Source organism: Eretmochelys imbricata, chromosome 8 (assembly GCF_965152235.1).
Source record: "Eretmochelys imbricata isolate rEreImb1 chromosome 8, rEreImb1.hap1, whole genome shotgun sequence".
Lineage (NCBI taxonomy): Eukaryota > Metazoa > Chordata > Testudines > Cheloniidae > Eretmochelys > Eretmochelys imbricata.
In genome coordinates, this window is record NC_135579.1 from 101,808,792 (window position 1) to 101,830,788 (window position 21,997).

Genomic DNA, 21,997 nt, shown 5'->3' on the forward strand with positions numbered 1-21,997 from the left:
TGGATAATCCAAACTTCCAACTGGGAAGGAATTGGGAGTTGCCTATAATATCGTCCATTTGCTAGATTGGTGTTGCGTTTGCCACATGAGCACAAGGGGTTAATTCCAACAGGAGCTAACCGCACATAGGCCTGAAGGCAGGCCAGCATCTCAGGTAACCCCGTTCACAGATACTTAACGGACAGCAGTGTAGGTGTCATTTGCTCTTGTAGTTCACCTCTGACCCTGGGGAGTTCAACACCCTGGCCAGGCACATGTGGAAGGGAAAAATCCAGACTGGAAACTGGACCAAAGAAATTTAGGGTGGCTAAAAGCACAGTCCCTGAAGTACAGGGGAGAGGCAGGCAGAGATGGCTGGGAAGGAGACTGATCCCCATTTCTCAGAGGTGGTGGCAGCTGGGTTAGGTGACCCCTTGCTCAATGAAGCAAATTAACTGCAGCATCTGGGAAACACTGGCAAACCTTACAGGAATTGAAAATCTCCACAAGGGTTTTTTCCTTCTTTTTATTAAATCATGGGACGATTTTCTGGCATGTTATCTCCCGAGAAGGACAGTTGACATCTTATTCGAATGGCGCACAATAAAACCAACTGACACAGAGCTGCATTTTCTGACCCTCAGGTTCAGGGATTATATTTAACTGGATGAGGCAGAATTAAACATCCGATGAAGTGAGCTGTAGCTCACGAAAGCTTATGCTCAAATAAATTGGTTAGTCTCTAAGGTGCCACTAGTCCTCCTTTTCTTTTTGCGAATACAGACTAACACGGCTGCTACTCTGAAACCTAATTAAATATTAGTTAGGCCAGAAGAAAAACAAAACAAAAATGAAGCGGAAACTTGTGATTAACTGAGATACTGTTGTGGATTTTGCTTTTAGTGACACTTTCCATGATGCCCTGTGCATAAGCAGAAGTTGGGTACAGTATTTTGCAGTAACATTATGACCACTGTCTCCTCTAAGCTCTGTGCGTGCGCACACAGATCCTAAAACCTGCACACACAGAGGAACACCACGCGCACAAAAATTCGCACAAAAGCACAACAATTTGCACAAAAGAATTTTTTTGCATACACGGCCTATCAAAAATTAGAGGGAATATTGATTGTGACAGGCAGACTTACTGGAAGAATGAGCTATGGGAGCCATATAAAAGAGTAATTTAGGCTAGCAAGAAGTGGCAACATGGTCCAGTGGTGAGGCTGGTAACCTGGGAGACTAGCGTTCAATTTCCTGCTGTACCACAGACTTCCTGTGTGACCTTGGACAAGTCAGTTTCTCTTATACCTCAGTCCCCATCTGTAAAATGGGGAGAAGAGCTCTTCCCTAACTCACAGAAGAGTTGTAAGGATAAATACATTCAAGATTTTGAGGTGCTCAGTGACTTTGGTAGTGGAAGTCATAGAAGTATCTAAGACAGATGGCACACATAAAGTATGGCACACATAAAGTATCTAAGACAGATGGCACACATAAAGCCTGACCACCTTGGTCATGTTGCCTACCCAGCCAGCACTACCTACTTGCTGTGCGGTCCGGGTTCCCTCCAACTTCATCCCCAAATGAGGTAGTGGGGAGGTATAACCCACTTTTTGCCAACTCCACTTTTTCCCCCAAAGGCTTTTCCACCTTGGGCGATGCTCCACCAGCGTCTACGCAAACCTGGGTTGAACTTTGCCCTGTGTCTGTGACCTAGCAAGGAGAAGAGGTTGTTCTCTTGGTGGGACCCTGATAGATTTCCAGTCCACTTAAGGGTCAGATACTACAGGGATGAGTGCCATAGCAATGCACATGATGATAAACTATAGGGACTGAGTCTCACAATTTACCCTCATTTTAAGGCCCCTTTACATTGCTAGAGCAAAGTGCAAATAGGAATCAGGGTTATTATATATTGTAGCCTGAACAGACGTCCAAGTTCACCTTTACTGCTCAAGGAGTGGACTTTCCCCAGTGGAAAGGACCATTTTAGGGTGTAGCAAAAAGCATGAGTCAGAACTGGATTCAACTGGGTTGTACCATTCTGGTGCAGCTACAAGGTCCCTTCAATGCCATGTTAATTTTGATTTAACACTATCATCCAAGGGGAAGGCTATGGGGCTCAGCTTTCAAAAGTCTGGAAAACACAGCCCTAAGCAATACTTGGAGCCAGATTATATCAGATCATTGCTCAGGAGCACAAGGGTGGGATAATGCCCATCAAGATACTTCGCCAGACTCTGCCCACTTGTCTCCTCCATTCAGGACTGGTGCCAGTCACAGGCTGTATGCTTACCCAAGACTGCATGAGGCAAGTGGCACTAATGATGCTGGCCATTCTGAAGGGGATAGGGAGAAGTCAGGGACTGTCTGCATCAGGAAGCTCTCAGAGGCATTGTCTTTCCCTGAAGCACAAACCCAGAGCTCCCAGATGGGCAATGTGACTATACACCACCCAGCAGGTCAGTACCTCCAAAGTGCACTGGAATCTCGGTTAGTTAAGATTAGAGCAGAGTGGTGGGCAGCATGCGGCTCATCAGAATAATCTGATTGCGGGCCGCAAAATATTTTGCTGACATTGGCCATCCGCGGGCACCGCCCCCCGCAGTCCCCAGTGGCCGTGGTTTGCAGTCTCCTCCTTATAACAACCTTTCATGTACCTGAAAACTGTTACCATATCCCCTCTCAGTCTTCTCTTCTCCAGACTAAACAAACCCAGTTTTTTCAATCTTCCCTCATAGGTCATGTTTTCTAGACCTTTAATCATTTTTGTTGCTTTTTGCTGGCCTTTCTCCAGTTTGTCCACTCTTTCCTGAAATGTGGTGCCCAGAAGTGTACACAGTACTCCCATTTAGGCCTAATCAGCGCGGAGTAGAGCAGAAGAATTACTTCTTGTGTCTTGCTTACAATAGTCCTAATACATCCCAGAATGATGTTCACTTTTTTTGCAACAGTGTTACACAGTTGGCTCATATTTAGCTTGTGATCCACTATGACCCCCATATAGCTTTCCGCAGTACTCCTTCCTAGGCAGTCATTTCCCATTTTGTACGTGTGCAACTGATTGTTCCTTCCTAAGCGGAGTACTTTGCATTTGTCCTTATTGAATTTCATCCTATTTACTTCAGACCATTTCTCCAGTTTGTCCAGATCATTTTGAATTCTAATCCTATTCTCCAAAGCACTTGAAAACACTCCCAACTTGGTATCGTCCACAAACTTTATGTGTACTCTCTCTGAGCCATTTTCTAAATCATTGATGAAGATATTGAACAGAACCAGACCCAGAACTGATACCTATGCCTGTCCAAGTAAGCAAGTGACTGCAAGTAGCACCAACTAGAGAGGGCTTGGAGGCTTTTTGCAATATTGTAACTAGGCAGTCAGACCACAGTGATGTATGGGAGTCAAGAAATGATTGATCCAAGTTATTAATATCCATGATTAGAAGCTTAATTAGAGATATCAGGAATGCCAGATATGGATATTGGGTAGGTACTAATCTTATTATGGTCATGGAAGATATGGTTGTATATTTAGTTACTTAGAGAAAAGGCATAACAGAGCCAGTCTAGTTCACTAATTTTGGGATTCCTCGAGTTCCCAAGATAGTGTAAAGTGAATCAGGACCAACTCTCTGATTTGCTCCACTTCCTTTTCCTTCCATCTATGTTTCTAGTGGTCTGCGCAATGTAAGACTGTAAGTATGTACAAAATAAAACTAAGTATAAAAAATGCTGGGCACCATTTTACTTCTTATTCTTATACTTATGCAAATTAATTTTTCTCAGATTTCAATTATATTTGTCCATATTAACTAAAGCCCATACATTTCTGTGTTCCATTTTTATCTTTTTAATTGACTATAAGTAGCCTCCTGAAAAACAACCTGTTATCTCTGACAAGTGCATGTTGCAACCCAATAATAATCTTGTAATTGCAATAATCAAGAAGGCTACAACTGCTGCCAAAGCTCAGAGGACTGATAATTTAAAATAGAACAGAATGGTGGCACAGATGGAAGAGTCATGGCTGACAAAATGTAGGACTCCATTCAGTGTTGCCAGCTCTTTACATAATGGGGAAATGAGAGCTCACACTCAGAACTCGGAGCATCCCAGGGTTCTACATCAAAATGGGGAGGAGCATTTCTGATGACCACGTAAACCTCCATGTGTCTACAAAGCTGGGCTAGAAATCCTGTGGGAACAGTCCTCTATGCCAAATTTCCAGTATTTTCACAATGGCTAGGATGATGGCCATCACTGAGGACTGAACATAGGGCACTCCAGACCTCAGAGAGCGAAGCCAAAGAATTAAGGGCCAGATTTTTAAAGGGAGTTCATAGATTCTAAGGCCAAAAGGGACCATGGTGATCATCTAGTCTGAGCTCCTGAATCCAGGACAGAGAACATCCCCAAAATAATTCCTAGAGCAGATCTTTGAGAAAAACATCAAGTCTTGATTTTAAAATTGTCAGGGATGGAGTATCCACCATGACCTTTGGCAAATTGTTCCAATGGTTAATTATGCTCTCCGTTAAAAATGTACACCGTATTTCCAGTCTGAATTTGTCTTGCTTCAGTTTCCAGCCGTTGTATCCTGTTATATCTTTCTCTGCTAGAGTGAAGAGCCCATTATTAAATATTTGTTCCCCATCTAGATACTTATAGACTGCAAACAAGTCAATCATTAACCTTTCTTAAGATAAATAGAGTGAGCACTCGGACTCTATCACTATAAAGCAGGTTTTCTAATCATTCTCTTGGCTCTTCTCTGAACCCTCTCAGCATCCTTCATGAATAGCTGGCACCAGAATTGCACACAGTATTCCAGCCGCAGTCACACCAGTGCCAAATAATATAAAGGTCTCTACCCCATTCTATTCTACAAACCTCTCTACTCCTATTCAAGATTCCCTTGTTTATTCATCCCAGGATTGTATTAGCTCTTTTGGCCATAGCATCTAACACTGGGAGCTCATGTTCAGCTGATTATCTACCACGAGCCACAAAAGTCTACATTAGATCCCTACAGATGCAGATAGGTCCATTTGAAAGTCTCACAAAGAATCTAACTCCTCTCCTATTGCAAGTAAGCACCCAGCCCTTTTGAAAATCTCATTAGGCACCTATCTGCCTTTAAAAATCTGGCACTTAAGTCTCCTACCTGGTAGCTATAGAAGACTGCTATCCCCTATGGATCAGACACAAAACAGCGTGTTACTTTTTCACTCCTGGTCTTTGCCAGAACAAAGAAGCACGAAACACACGCAAAAGATGAGAGACACTGAGGAATGAAAGAGTTGCCCAAATATTTCGAACCTGCAAAAGGTTTGGTTCAGGTTCATTTCAAGTATGGCACAGAGGTTCAGATCATTTATCGTATCTCAGATATTTCACCCATTCGCAGTGCATGAGCTACCAGGTCAGTGTAGTCAGTTAATACAAACTTTATTGTAGAGCTGACCAATATTTTTTGCACAAAAATTTTATCACAAAAATATGTGGTTTAATCACAATGAAAATTTTCCAGGGGAAAATGTCAATTTTGATTAAATATTTTGATTTTCTATGGGGAAATTCAAAACATCTCAATATGAAACAAGACCTTTTTTGTTTCAAAAGTCAAATTGAAATGAAAGATTTCATCTCAAACTGACATTTTGATTTAAAATGACTCATCTGCATGTCATTTTAAGTCAACTTCCGCATGGAAATTTTCATTTAGAACAAGTCAGAACATTTAGGAGACATCAAACCTAAAATATGACATTTCCAAATCAAAATTCTTGGGAACTTTTCACAAAAATTTACAATTGTTTGAATTTTTCATCCTGATCTGGGACAAAATTAAACATTGAAACATCAGAATTTCCTGTAGGATTAAAATTCCATTTTCTAAGCAGCTCTACTTCAGTGGACAATGGAAATATTAAGTCTTGCATTATATGTCTACAGACTTTTTTTTTTTTTTTTTTAAACTCCCACCTTCAAAATCTGGAGACCATAAATAGACCATTTTTTTCCAGGCTGCAAAACAGCCTTTTAAACCAACCATTTGTAACCATCACATCTGTAATAAGTACAACGTTTTTTCAAAGGGATTACATCGGACTGTGGTTTTCAGTGCTGCTTCGTTGTCTGTTGTGAAAGCTCCGCATCATAAATTAATTTGACTCTTATCTTCCTAGTACAATCTGCTTTCTGACAGATTGTTTTTATCTTGGTTCATTCCTGTTTCTTATTGACAACTCAATGAGCTGTATAATAGATATGAGTTATGAACATGGACAGGTTTTGTAATGGAATATTTTTTATCCAGCAATGTATCATTTGTAATGTTTTTATTCCGCTCCTTCCCTTCTGCTACTTTTATAGACTAAGCAGAAAATGAAACAAGCGATGTAACTAGACTTTCCTGGAGCCCTTTTAAATTCATTCTGGAAGATCTTTGTATACCGACTAGGAATGTTATGTTGTAAGGTGTTATTCATACCGGACATAACTACTCAAACAATAACATATTGAAGGTTAAGTACAGTGTAGTCCTGGTGAAATTCCAAGCACTGGATAAAACAACATAAAAGAAGTTCAGATTTGTACATACCTATTAAGTGATGTGAACAATAACATTAACCTAGCAACAGAATCTGAGAAGAACGTTAGCCAGGCTACATTAAAAAAAGGCCATGATGAAAAAAAAAGTTACATTTTTTTTGTCCTGTGGTATAAAAACCCAATCTCGCCATTTCTAAGATCCTTATTCTCAAAAGTCAGGTAAGAATCCTGGCCAAAATTTTCAGACTCAGCTGCCTAAAGTTGATCACCAGATGAGCACTTGCATCTCCCTGTTGACTTCGAAGGGGGCAGCGCCTCCAAACAAATGGCCTGATATTTCAATCTGTCTAGATATCACGAGTACCTACAAGGGTCCCTCTCACCAGATCATCTCATAATCTTTAACGCATTTAGCCACACAACACCCTATGAGGCAGGGAAGTGTTATTATTCCTGTTAGATAATAGAGATAGAACTGAGGCAGAGAAACTAAGGCACAGATACTCAAAGGTATTTAGGCACCTCATTTGTATGGAAATTAATGCGATTTGCCTATAGTCAGACAGGAAGTCTACAGCAGAGCAGAGCCTTACAGAGCCCAGACTACTACCCGAACCACTGGACCATCCTTTTCGTCTTCACATTCCGGAATATGGAGTTGGGGGCCTAATTGTAGGCCCCCAAGTTTGAAACTTTTGGTTCTGAACATTCAGTATGAACATGGATTTGAGACTAAAGAATTGGGAGAGTGCCCCACCGGCGGATCGTCTCCTGGTACCACAGCTTTCCCTGATGTAATTTGACTGAAATTAGTGGCGTTACACCCAGGCTGAATATGGTGGGGACGCTGGTATAAAGAGAGTAATGTATAAAATCCTTCTAAATCAGAATCATTCTCTACTCACTTCATAGAATCATAGAATATCAGGGTTGGAAGGGACCCCTGAAGGTCATCTAGTCCAACCCCCTGCTCGAAGCAGGACCAATTCCCAGTTAAATCATCCCAGCCAGGGCTTACCCCAGGAATAGCAGTTTACATGTCCTGTGTACTCACTTTTCCCGGGACAGCAAGCCTCATGCACCAGGGTTTCAGTCAATACCTAACTCTTAGAGGTCAGGATGAGATGCAGCATGGGGGTGGGGGAGGGGGCGCGCGGGCAGTTTATCCCATCACTGGGGATCTTACACCTCCCTCCGAAGCATCTGGTGCTGCCCACTATCAGAAACAGGATACTAGGCTAGAGACCTTGGGTCTGATCCATTCTGGCGATTCCTATACACTTACATTTTCTGATGGAGAGTATTTCCTGTGTCCTCCAGTTAAGTTTTATCTTCTTAACTTACCTCCCCAATTATTAGTCTCTATCAGTACCTTTGGTACTAGTCTCTTAAAGCCTCAGTATATTAGCCTAGTAGTATTAATAGTACCCTTCCCAATTATAGCATTTTTCATTTACTATTCTGGTTCCGGGCTACAGAACTGCGACGTTCAATCAAGTGTAAGTGTCCATGACAAACTGTGAATAAGAAACCCCACAACACAAGTAGAGGTACCCACAGGGTACAGTATAACTTTACTGTCAAGCCCTGAAATAAACAAGCTAATGAAATAACACCGTAAAGTTTGTTCTAATTAAAATTAAGAACATTTTATCTCCCTCACTTTAGCCTTAACCGGGGCAGATTGAAAGTCACAATGGAACACAAAATTGGCATAGCAGGAGACAAAAATTATGAGCATAGTTGCAAGGTTAGGATTGTTGAACATGTCTAGTAATCTGACTGGTTCTTCACCCCAATGCCCTGATGTTGCCTCTTTTGTGAGCCCATAGAATAGACTAAATATTATTACTCACCACTTCCAAACACTAATGGGTCCTTAGTATGGAAATGAGCCTGTACCAGGGTGGGACATCAGATCTGACCCCAGGAGTTCAGATGCTATGGAGCTTGGATGCATTATAAAACCCACAGATGGACAAACAGAGAGACAGAGCTGGTCAAAAAAATTCTAAATTCCCTTTTTTTTTTATGAAAACAGATAATTTTGATTTAAATATACATATATATATTTCCCTCTCATTGTTTGACCAGCTCTAATAAATAGGAAGACAATGAAGTGACTGATGAACTTCTACAACCCATGTTATGCAGGAGGTCAGACTAGAGATGATTGTAGAAGTTCCTTCTGGCCTTAAAAATCTCTGATAAAAGGTAAAAATTAAGAGAGACCATCTCAAGCTTTAGGGAAGTTCAGATCCCCCCTCAGAGATCCAAATCTGAACTTTGCAGCTCTGTAGCTAGCCAAACCAGAACATCATATCTGCTTATCTTCAGACTTTGGGGAAGTTCTGATCCAGTTCTGGAGCCAAACTTCACAATTCCACTAGCATGTGTCTACCCACATTCTTAATCACTGTAATATCAGAGCAGTTGCACCAGTGTCATACTGCCAATATTTCAACAAAGATCTCACAAACCTTTCTCTCCTTACCCTGAGATAAACCCGATGTCCCAGCAGTGGCTGTGCTGTAGAGAGAATCATAGAAGATCAGGGTTGGAAGGGACCTCAGGAGGTCATCTAGTCCAACCCCCTGCTCAAAGCAGGACCAATCCCCAACTAAATCATCCCAGCCAGGGCTTTCTCAAGCCTGACCTTAAAAACCTCTAAGGAAGGAGATTCCACCACCTCCCTAGGGAACGCATTCCAGTGTTTCACCATCCTCCTAGTGAAAAAGCTTTTTCTAATATCCAACCTAAATCTCCCCCACTGCAACTTGAGATCATTACTCCTCGTTCTGTCATCTGCTACCACTGAGAACAGTCTAGATCCATCCTCTTTGGAACCCCCTTTCAGGTAGTTGAAAGCAGCTATCAAATCCCCCCTCATTCTTCTCTTCCGCAGACTAAACAATCCCAGTTCCCTCAGCCTCTCCTCATAAGTCATGTGTTCCAGTCCCCTAATCATTTTTGTTGCCCTCCGCTGGACATTTTCCAATTTCTCCACATCCTCCTTGTAGCGTGGAGCCCAAAACTGGACACAGTACTCCAGATGAGGCCTCACCAATGTCGAATAGAGGGAAACGATCACGTCCCTCAATCTGATGGCAATGCCCCTACGTATACATCCCAAAATGCCATTGGCCTTCTTGGCAACAAGGGCACACTGTTGACTCATATCCAGGATGGGTGATTGGACTATGCTGCAGATTTTTTATCTCAGCGTAAACATCGCCTGAGATCATAATACCTGAACCAAAGACAGAGGTAGCACCACCGTCTCCCCTTTTGCTGAGACACCGCTGAGCATGATGGGGGGTCTAGGGTGACCAGATGTCCCGATTTTATAGGGACAGTCACGATTTTTGGGTCTTTCTTATATAGGCTCCTATTACCCCCTGCCCCGTCCCGATTTTTCACATTTGCTGTCTGGTCACCCTATGGGGGTCACATGGCTGCTGCTTGGAGAAGTAGTCCAGTTGGGCAGCCCAACCCAAAGAGGAGAATTGGGGCATGAGACGCTCCAGATTACAACTCCAATTCCCAAGAGATACTACGGTGGCATTTCTGAATTCAAAATTTTCGGTTTTCAAATTTTCAACCAAAATGCGACACTTTCCATGAAAACATTGATTTTGTGGGAAACTTCATTTGCTCCTGAAACTTTCTTTAACAGAAATATTTTGACCAGCCGTAAAATGTAGTCATGTTGTAAACCAGACCTGACAGAGGGTTTTCCTGTTATCCGCAGAGTCTTTGTAAGTGAATGTGTGCATGGTCCACGAGTATCTTCACTAGACATGTTTATTTTATAGAAAAAACAAAAAAAAAAGACAGAAAAAATGCAGAAATAATATATTATCACAAATAGAATAAGTAGATTTTTAATGGGGGATTTAAAATTTATTATATGCAGCTGTAACAAACTTTAGGTACATTGTACAAATCTACATAATCCATAGGCCTGATTCACTATTGCCTTGACTACTTGTGTAGTCAGCTAGGCTTACACAAAACTCTTTGGGACGGGGACTATCTTTTAGTTGTTTGTACAGCACCTAACACAATGGGGTCGTGGTCCATGACTAGGGCTCTTAGGTGCTACGACAGTACAAATAACAAATTAATAATTTTACATCTACTTTACACAAGTGTAAATGCCACTGCAATGCCAAGCAATGGAGACCCAATAAAACATCAAAACTGGGCATTCAAACTCACTGCCAACAAGATATGCCTTAGAGGGGTCTGATTATCAGGGGTCAGATGCCAAGCAGTTTCTGAAAATCAGCCCCCTTTTAGGTCTCCCATGTTGGACAGCCACACTCACTAGTTGCTATTGAAGGTCTTGGCTATCGAGCTCAAAACCATCTTCCCATGCCAGACCAAACCCCTAATCTCTGCATCTTCCCAGGAAAAGAGGCGGGGTTTCTATCTTGTCCTGGAGACCACTGAATTCAGGCTCATGCAGACGGAGAAAGGAAGTGATCTCCTAAGCCAAAGGACACACGCTACAGCCAGCCTGCTTCCGGTTTATACCAGGAGGTAGCTTCTCAAATATGGTCTGATCTAAAATCGGTTTAAATCAATAGAAAGACTCCCATTGACCTCAAAGGGCTTTGGACGAAGTCCTGGCAGACCCAGAAATTTTTCACATGGTACACATGACTAAACCCCTCATGGCTGCCCCCTTCTCCCCTCAGGGCACCTTGCCACACCTCTCCCAGCCAATTCCCCTGTGCACGCACTCACCACAGCTCCTTCGTGATGGAGGGGCCGCAGGGCGCATGGGTATCTCAGTACCACTCAGGTTTGCCCATGACGGAGGGGCCAGAGGGCCAAACCTGAATGGGCAGTGGGGTTGCCAGCACTGCTCCTTCTTGCCGCTGCCATGGAGCTGGCTCCTGCTCAGGTCTCCTCTGCCCCGGATGCCTACCTGGCCTTGCCCCGCTTCCAAGTGCCTGAGCGCCCCTCCAATGATATGTACCCAGGAGGAACGACAGGAAATTTTGAAACCTCCATGGCTGCCATGAGAGGGAATGGTCACCTCCTCTCAGCTCCTGCCAGTAGCCAGCACACCTGGTGGAGCAGAGCTATGGGATAACCCGCATTAAAGGTGAGCTGCCTCCTTCAGCACGAGATACAACTTCTGAGTGATTTGAAGCCCCATGTAGAGCACCTGGCAGTAATCTGATCTGTGTGTGACGTATGTGGGCTAGAACATGCAATAAATGTGTTCTTAGAGTAAAAATGGCGGGGGCGGAAGGGTCTCGCAAGCAGAAGAGGTCAAGGTAATAAATGTAGGGGGGGTGGGAACATCACCCAAAAATCTGCTAAAAATCAGCGCTGTCAAAAGAATTATTAAGAGGTCAGTTGAATACAACCATCAGTGGCTTATTTTACGATTCTACCCTTGCAAGGATGGCATTAATGCCAACGGCAACAAATGATCATGTCTGAGCTGGAGGGAACCGCTGCTTTTGTTCTGACTCACAAACTTGGTCCCCCTCTCTCTCCGCAACTCATCTCAATCTTAAATAACAGAAGTGGATCTGCACATATCCAATCTGAACCACTGACACCTTCGAGGCTCATCTTTCATCCCAGGCCGAATGGGCAGAGTTTTGAGCTCATTTCACAAGCGAGTTTGGACGAACCCAATTCCCAGACTCTCCTATGAACAGCCTATTGCAGCTCTGAATGTGTTGGGTCAAATCCACCTTTGGGTTGACTCCAGCTTGAATTTAGACCAGGGATCAGAGTAAACATTAAGAGGGGAAAAAATATCTCCTCCAAAATTAATGACTTCAGTACATTGCCATAGCACTGACAAATTACAGTATGATCATTGCAAACTGTCAAAATATATGTTGGCAGATGAATTTATAACCCTGAAGCTCATTGAAGTTTTGCAACCCCTGTGAATATCTGCACAGAGGGAGGGGGTATCATAGAGATGTGAGGAACCTGGGGCAGAGACCATCTTCTTTCTATTTTTGGCATCCCCAGCACCTAGCGTAACAGGGTTCAGATTCTTGATTGCAACTTCACGGCACTACCAAATGCCTCATCATAATCACAAAATCAGTTTGAGTTCATGAAATTAAATCCAGGCCTTGTTTCCCCAAGGTCAATTCACAAAGGTTTTCTGGCCAACGGAAAGCCTGGGCTATGTATTCGGAACAGCAGAACCTCTCAAAACCCTTAGCTGGGACCAGTGGGTCATGTATACACAGGATATATGAACAGCATAAACACGGTCACTGCCAGCACACTTTCCAAAGCACCAAGGACAGGTCCTGAGGGACAGATGTTTAAAGGAACTTAGCTGCTGAGCACCCATTGAAACCAATGGGATTTACGTGCCTAAATACCTTTACAAATCTGGCCCCGAGTTCAGCTCTAGATGATCAAAAGCTATGATGTTGCTGGACCCAGCTACAACAGGTCGTGGGAACTCTGCCAATTACTGAGTCTGGCCCTGATCTGTACTGAAGCACATGTTGAGTTTTAACCATATGAGCATTGTGGTTAAACCACTGACTGCTTAAAGTTAAGCACATGCTCAAGTGCTTCGCTGGATCAAGCCTTACTTCAATTTGTGTGCTTCAAGGTAAGCATTTACTTCAGTGTGCTGCTGGATCCAGGTGTAAATGAATTCATGCATGGGGAAAAGCAAGGGCAATGCACTGTTCAGTTTGGTCATTTGGCAAAGGTATTTTAGTTCTAAAGGTTTATGATCATATTTCATACCATACCAGTAAATGCACTGGTATTTGTAAGAATAATGTAGTCTTACTAATGAGACTTCACTCCAGTTCTCTGATCTTACATCTTCGCTAACAAACTGCAAGACGCAACCATTGCTGTGTGAAAACTACAGGGCAAGGCTCGACTGTATTATTATATCTAGTTACAAGAAGCTGTGAATTGCTAGTCACATTTGAAGTGCATTAAGTTGGATACAAACAGTTCTGGGATAGTCAAAAGTCAGAAAGGAACGTGCCTTTTTCACATTGCGAGGATGACTATTTAGACTCAGGAAATGCAGGTCACGAGATGAATTCATAAGAAAGGCATGAGACGTCTATGGTGAGGGTGAGAAACTGACCACGATATTTAGGAAAACATTCTGAGTAATTAATTTTCAACCAATTATGCAGCAAAACCATTTGTATGGAGTCAATGGGTACGGAATGTGTGTTTTCAAAACAGCTATACACAATAACAACGGGACAGCCTGTTAGGTGAAGATCATGGTATTTAGTTTATAATACAAAGTTGGCGTGAGTTTGCACTGAGGCAAGCACTGGTTGATGTGTGAGTTGTCCCCCCTACCCAAACTTTGGTGGGGAGGGGAAATTCGTCTCAGAAATAGGCTTAAGGGCATTAGAATAAAAACCAAACAAACACAGCTTTCGTGTGGTGTTCAAGTTACAGCATCAAGCCCATGGGGAGATTCCCAAAAGGTATGGTGGGTTCAGCAGCTTTAGCTCAGCAACATGCACATCCTGGGTATTGTATGATAACCATTCACAGGGGCAAGCGCACGAGGAGAAGGGGCAAAGGTGACTTCGTGCCTCCTTCGTGTCCTCGGGGCTGCTGCAGGGGCTGAAATGGCCCCCGGGATACGTTAGAGTAGCTCCGGGGCCGCTCTAACTTCCAGCGGTCTCAGCAGGCAGGGCTGCCTCTGGATCACAGCAGGCCAGAATCCCTCACACCACTCAGCACCGTCGTCCCCTCCTCCGCTGAAACTTGCAAAGGGGCGGGAGCAACTTGTGGTCGCTTAAGTTTGTGCTAGGCAGCTCCTCTACCAAGGGAGCTCTCCCCTCTCCTGCATGGCCCCTATAAGTGGAAGGCCACAAAAAGCACTGTGTTAAGGTCCTCAGTGAACAAGGGAAAGCAGAAGAGCAAACAAAGTCACTGGAGCACATTTAAATTTTGGACTTTTCTGACTTTTGGGCACTTGAGCTTGCAATAATTCAGGGGGTTCATGGGATGTTTCACTTAGGCGTCTCCTCTTTTTCCTACAACCAGAAATTAAGATCAAAGGAAACCAATAAAAATAAAATCTGAAGGTGACTGATCTGCAGTTTAGAAACTCTACTGCCCTTGCCCGCAAAACTTAGACGTACTTTGAACACTTAAACGTAGGGCCTGAGTCTTTCCATTCGTTCCAGTAAGGGTTGAATCAGGTATGATCAGTTTAGCTATCCTGAAGCAGGAGATCATATGGCCTAGTGGATACAGCACTGAATTGGGAGACTTCTGCCCCTGAGCTGCTGCGTGACCTTAGGCAATTCACTTCACTTCTCTGTGATTATTTCCCCTTCCCCTCCTACCCCCCCAATTTCAGTTTCAGACCCATCACTGCTGCAGCCCTGTCCAACATGCAGTTAGTTTGTGTCATTACACAAAGTAAAACTGCAAAAAGAAAAGGAGGACTTGTGGCACCTTAGAGGCTAACAAATTTATTTGAGCATAAGCTTTCATGAGCTACAGCTCACTTCATCGGATGCATTCAGTGGAAAAACTATTTCCCCTTGTTTATTTCCCCTCCTACTGTTCTTGTAAACTGCTGGAAATGGCCCACCTTGATTATCACTATAAAAAGGTTCCCGCCACCACCCTGGTAATAGCTCACCTTTCCTGATCACTCTCGATACAGTCTGCATGGTAACACCCATTGTTTCATGTTCTCTGTGTATATAAACTTCCCCCCTGTATTTTCCACTGCAAGCATCCGATGAAGTGAGCCGTAGCTCACGAAAGCTTACGCTCAGATAAATTTGTTCGTCTCCAAGGTGCCACAAGTCCTCCTGTTCTTTTTGCGGATACAGACTAACACGGCTCCTACTCTGAAACCTTAAAATATTTTAAATCTCTTCGTCAGTTCATCCCCTTGGAAAGGGATTTTGCTCAAGCATTCCCCCCAGATTAGAGACCAAGCAACAGAAAGTCCTGCCCGGAAGAGTGGGGTTTTGCCAACGCGTGTCCATGTGAAAGTAAGGGGTTGCAACTGAATATGTTTGGCCAGAACTACACTGCACCTGCTTTAGTATCACAATCATGCTAGTGCAGACCCCTGTGCCCATGCAAAAGTCCGTTGACTTTAATGGGGGCAGCACCAGCCGATCCTCATGCGGGACTGGGGTCAACAGACAGTTAAAAGAGTCTCTTTACTCCTGGAATTTCTCCAGTCCCTGGCAGCTTCCAGAATCTGGGAGTACAGCCAACCTTTGCCCCACCTTCCCAGGTTGTGCCAAGCTCAGGTTGGCTAGAAGCCCAGAACTGAGGCCGCTAGTCTCATTTTAGACCAGGGGGGATGGGAGGCGGGAGGGAACTGAGACAGAGACAGGTCAAGTGACTTACCCGCGGCCGCATAGCAAATCAGTGGCGGAGGTGGGATAGAACTCAGGAGTTCCTGCTGTCATCCAGACCACCCGGCTGGCTTGGAGACCACACTGCCTCTGTGAAATGTGTGGAAATTTGCAGGCATTTTCCCTGATTTCTACAGGGATTTTTTAGTTCCACACTTGGCTCACAGCTGTTTGCCAAAATCAAATTGCTGAGGTGTTTCTGTCTCTCTTTCAAATTCCATAAACAGACAGTTGGACGGAAAAAAAACCCATCAGCTAATCACAGCTGCATCTGGGGGATTCATGTTAGCTCTGGCAGGCTGCAAGCGGAAAACCCCGGCTTAGATACGGACTAAGGCCCTGACTCTTTCCCCACTGCCCCCCGCACTCCTTCTGCAGCCATTCACACCAGTACCAAACACTGCCGAATCAGAGTAGGCACATTTTACAGCCACTTTGCACCAGCGAAAATCATTACAAAAGGCGCAGGTGGAAGAGGCTCATGCCTTGCATCTTTAGCGTTACGAGGCTGTCATGCCAAAGACTGTTTTGAAGAGAGATCATCTGATGCAGCCAGGCCCTCAGTAACTCAGAAATAGGTGAGCCAGCCCATGTGTGCAACTTCCCTGCTAGCCCATACATACCAGAACTAGCCAGGCTTCCACAGGGCTATGTGGACAGACACCAGCTAAGGATCTGGCCCCCGATTCCTAGTTCACCCTAACTTTGCCTGGTTTTTCCAGGTTGCTTCTTTCCTGCTCTGTCTGTTCACTAGACGTGCACAATCCTCCATGTCCCTTGTGTTTTGAAATCCATCCAGAAACCCCTCCCACCTCTTGCATGGTGTTTGTGCTTGCTTGGCAGTCAGCACTTGTCTCCATCTGGGTAATACCTATGTTCTAAGTGAGACTTCCTTCCTGGTCCATACACCTGCTTTCAGGGCTAGCTTCAGGGCAGACCAGGTGCAGCAGGATATCAGGGACAAGATGTGCAGCGGCTTAACAGAGTGAATGACCATCAGGCCATGAGAGGAGCAGATGTTTTCCAGTTTACCTGTAGTTGGAGCCAGTGCTGCAACCTCCCAGCAAACAAAAGGTTAAATAAACAAATCCTGAGTGATGCATTGGGCTTGCCAGATGCACAAAGCTCTCAGCCAGCACCATTTCCCCTTCCCTAGCTGCACATTCATATTTTGTATGATGTCAAGTTGCAAAAAAACAAAAACAAAACCACCTCCTCAATTCAGATCACAACTGTGCATAAAATGACCTGAAAGCCCATTTTGCATATTTCCTTCTGGCCCAGCGAAGTGGAGGAGAGAAGCAGTGCTCAGACGGCCTGTCCTGGTACTTGTGGACGTGTGACCTACAAACGTCTCCCATATAGACCCATGTGTTTTCTCCTATCTCACTTCATCTCTCACAAAGCCCGAGCGATCCCGCGCTATTGCAGATTTATCGCCATCTGAAAAACATTAAATATCGCAAGGTTTCAAATATTTTCAGACAGCCCAAGAAGTGGCTCTGATGGAACTGTCTCTTTCTGGCATAAAGCTATCAATTTTCCATGAACGTTTATGCCTGGATTTGTTCTTCCCCCCCTTGCTACCCCAATCAGATCCAGTAAAATACTGTATAACAAATGGCTTTTATGGCCTTTTAGTAAGTGAAAGGGAAGTGTGGGTTGTTATTACCAAGACTGCGTGTGTGGAAGTAACGAAGAGACAATAAATCCCAATTCAAGATAATTCACTGGGGCTTGGTTGCAACTTTTCAATCTGCACTTCCCCAGGAGCAGAGAATGAACAGGGATTCAACCTAGATTTTGCCCCAGCTCTGGGCGTAGCTGGAGTAAGTTACTTCCCCCCTTCTCATGGAGTGACTCCCCCCATTCTGTGTACCCAGCCTGCTATCGGGTCCCACTCCTCCCACTGCCCGCCCCTCATTTCACCACTTGTTTGTAGCTGGACACAAAATCCGAAGCAGAAAGGGGTAGGTTTCTCCTCACCTCCCCCATGAGGCAAAGAAATGGTTGTGACAATCTTGTCCATGGGTGATCCCATTGCCAGGGAGGACAGTGGTTTCAGGCCAGGTCTGGGAATCAGAAGATCTGGGTTCTTCGGCAAAGGCTTACTGTGGGGATGTCTATACTGCAGTGCAAGCCCAGGGTTACAGGGGACTCGAGCCGTGTTAGGGAACCCTGGGCTTGAATGTCTACATGGTATTCTAACCCTGCATTCAGACTCATGGCTGGGCTGTGCTAGGTGAGTGCATGGCATCATTACTGATTAAAAAACATTTTTATCTTCAGTCCTGTTTAGAAGAATAAGACTCGGGGGGCTCTCCACTGACGGAGAGAACAGCGAGAGTAAAACACTGGCTGTGTTGTCTTGTGCAGGGGTTCTCAACCTTTTTCATTCTGAGGCCCCCACAACATGCTAAGGCCCACCTGTGCCACAACTGTTTCTGCCTATAAAAGCCAGGGCCACCATTAGGGGGGTAGAAAGCAGGGCTATTGCCTGGGGCCCATGCCACAGGGGGCCCTGTGAAGCGAAGTTGTGGAATCAGCCTCAGGTGCCGGGGCGCGGGGCCCTGGGCTTCAGCCCGCAAAGTGGGGCTTAGACTTGCTGGGACTCAGGGCAGAAAGGCAAACGCCAGCCCCCCAAAACCTGCTCGTGGCTCCCGGGGGGGGGGCAGAACCCCTGGTTGAGAATTGCTGGTCTAGTGGATAGTGCACAGGCCTGGAGGCAGGAGACCTAGGATCTAGTGCCAGCTCCTTTGCTGGGTGACCTTGGGAAAGTTGCTCTGCTTCCCTGTGCCTCAGTTTCCCCACTTGTAACAGCGACAAAGATCCTGATCTCCTTTGTAAAGTGCTTTGAGATCTATGGGTGCAGGGTGACCGGATGTCCCAAATTTATAGGGACAGTCCTGATATTCAGGGATTTTTCTTCTATAGGCACCTATTACCTCCCACCTCTGTCCTGATTTTTCATTCTTGCTATCTGGTCACCCTATATGGGTGAAAAGAGCTCTTGCATACATAATAATTATGCTATGAAAAACCATGACTAGCCCAGCCAAGCCAGGACACGTGATCACCGGCTTGATGTCCGCAGACCAAAGGTGGAATGTATTTTCTGCCCAGCATGGTCTCTGCTTCAACAGGGCTTGTACCTAGTGGTGCACTGGGCAAAAGGCTCCCCCTTTTGGGGGCGGGGGGAAGGGTCCACTGGAGACAGCGCCAATGTGGTGCTCAGACAGGAGAAATCTCTATCCGGAAGGCACATTTCCATGCTGAAACAGAGATTAGCAGTCATTTCTGCCCTTATCTCCCATCTGGTCTGTGGAGCTAATGAAAGGCTTTCACTATTAGCAGGCAATCACACTACCCACTCTCACTTTCTCCTGGGGTTCCAAAGTTCACTGCCTTCTGCCCGGTGCACCAGCATACAGTTATTTGATTTTATTTCTTTTCAACAGGTAAATTGTGGGTTGTGAAAAGCTCCTGACTCAGCTTCTTTCCCAAAGAGGGAAATGATGCAAGCCCACACGGCCACCAGGTAAGCGCCACGGAAGGCGGCTGTCAGAGGGTGGAAAGTTAGTGTTCCTGGAGGGCTGGTTCTTGGAAGGGGGAAGAGGAACCTGTAGCTGCTGGAACGGGAAAGAAGAAAAACTGAATGGGAGGAGGGCATTGAAACAGAGGGTCTCTGTAAAATCTTGGGTGAGCCATCAAGAGATGAGATTCTGTTCTATTTGGCCCCATTACTGTGCTATCCTTAGGTTGTTTTTTAAGGTGTCTGTCTATCCTCAAAGCATCCCAGTGAGGCAGGGCAGTGCTATCGTGCCCATTTTACAGATGGGGAACTGAGGCACAGAGAGACTAAGAGCTTATCTGCACAGGGGAAAAAACCATAGTAGCTAATGCGCTCTAGCTGCTCTGCATTAACACCCCACGTGCACACTCTAAGCACCCTAATATGCAGCCGCTGAACGCACTTTGAAAGTGCGTCAAGGTAAACTGCCCAAGGGCATTCTCAGGGCACGCCTACACGAGCAGCAGTGTGGAGAGTATAGATTCCGCACGCCCCCCTTACACTGGTATAAATAGCAGTGTAGGCAGTGAGGCCCACCTCAGGCAGGAGTGAAAGTTACTTAAAGGACTTACCGGTACGCTGGAGTCCTGCGCAGGGGGTGGGGCCTCAGCCGGAAGAGGCGGGGCCTTTAAATCCCCCGGCCCTTTACATTGAGATTTAAAGGACCCAGGACTCCGGCTGCGGTAGCGGTGGCTGGGAGCCCTGAGCCCTTTCAATCACTGACGGAGCCCCATGGTAGGGGTAGCTGTGATAGCGGCCGGGAGCCCTGGGGCAGCAATTTAAAGGGTCTGGGGATCCAGCCACTGCCAGGAGCCCCGGGCCCTTTAAATCGCTGGCCTGAGGAAGCTGCCCCCTGCCAGTACAGTTGGCTGAGTACCAGCACTTACCGGTACTCCGTACCGGACCATACCGGCTTACTTTCACCTCTGGGCCGAGGTGAGTAGAGTGCCCTACATGCTTGAGCCCCCGGGATAAATACCCTGCAAAGGCTCTCTGCACACTCAAGCAATGCCTCACACATCTACACTGCAATTTATATTTAGTGTTCCCCACTGCCGGAGCCTTTCACTGCAGCGGGTAGCGGCTGTGTTCTACACACTGCCCTGAGTGCGGACATGGTCTCAGAGTGCAGTCTGGGTGTCCACCTGACAGAGACCCTAGTGCACTTTAAATCCACGCCCTTGCTTACTGTGCACTGACTTCCCTTTGTAGGCAAGCCTTAAGACCCAGACTCTCAAAGGTATTTAGGTGCCCACCCCCTCTTGATTTCAAATGGCTCGTGTAAGGTCACACAGGAAACCTGCAGCAGAGCGAGGAATCGAACCGTGGTCTTCTGAGTCCCATCCTCCCTCCCCCATTCCAGTCTAGTTCTTGCACCACCCTCATCCATCTACATCAGAGTGTTTGCCAGCGATGCATTAAGCGATGTGACTAACATCTGTCACATGCCGTTTGTTTTTTTCCCCCCCTCATCCTCTCCCCTCAGATTTAGTCCCCCGCATCCAGGCACCTCTGAACTCTGCTGACACTCAGCTGTAGACATCCCAGCTGGCCCTTCCTCGACAATTCAACCGAAAACAAGGTTTTATGGGCCATCCTATGGATTCAGTATAAAATTATAGACCCTGCCATAGCATGCTTCAAAAACCCTCTGGGAAGAATCACGTAGTGGGTAAGTTTTTAGATTCATTTCCAAGGGCCTCCTTCAAGGCCAGATCCACCCCTCTCCCCACAAATGGTGTAGCTTGGGTCCTGTGCTATATAAAACACAACCCAGGGGAAAAATGGGTATAAATATACACACACTTCATACTTCACTGGTACCATGATGTCACTGCCCACTGATTAGTGCATACTGTCATATGTTTACCATACTATTTAAATATAAATACTAGTTTATATAGAAGCCATTTACTGGATGGCATTTTGGGGGAAGTTTGAGGGTATGTTTTGCAGGGGAGAGGAGATGTTAAAGGTGCTGTTTTGTTGCCTTGATTTATTAGTTGGCTGATTTAATTCACTGTTTAAAGAGGAGCACTTTTTGGTTGTGGATGGTCCTCCTTTGTGATTGTATATCAAATTAATGGTGGGGGCTCTAATTCAAGCTCATTTCATGGGCATTTTTCATTGCTAATTAAATCTAAACAAATAAAATAAAGGCCCCCGCTCTGCAAGTATATAGCCCCTTGCACTTCATACACGCATCAATATAATTTTAGAAACGAATCCTCCCAATCTCACGAGGAGGGGTAAATAACTATTGTAAAAATCCATTTAGACAGATGGGTAAACTGAGGCACAGAGCATAAATGACTTGCCTGAAATCACAAAGTGAATCAGCGGCTTAAAGCAGGAACATGACTCACATCCCGACAGCTGCTTGGTGCTCTAACCACTCGATGACATTCCCCTCACCCCATGTCCTCACCCACCACCCTGGGAGGAGGGCAATGTCCTATAGGTTTATACGTTACATGAGTTCATATATCTTCTTGTTTTAAGAA

At 45.2% G+C, this 21,997-nt stretch overlaps 1 protein-coding gene across 1 annotated transcript in view; it reads left to right on the plus strand.

Moving 5' to 3' along the window:
* The first annotated feature begins 1,512 nt into the window (after positions 1–1,512).
* TAL1 (TAL bHLH transcription factor 1, erythroid differentiation factor) overlaps positions 1,513–21,997 on the plus strand; it is a 250,857-nt gene continuing 230,372 nt past the window's right edge. Inside the window, exon 1 of the mRNA XM_077825011.1 lies at positions 1,513–1,523. The gene's annotated coding sequence lies outside the window, so the exon portion shown is untranslated. The remainder of the gene's footprint in view (positions 1,524–21,997) is intronic.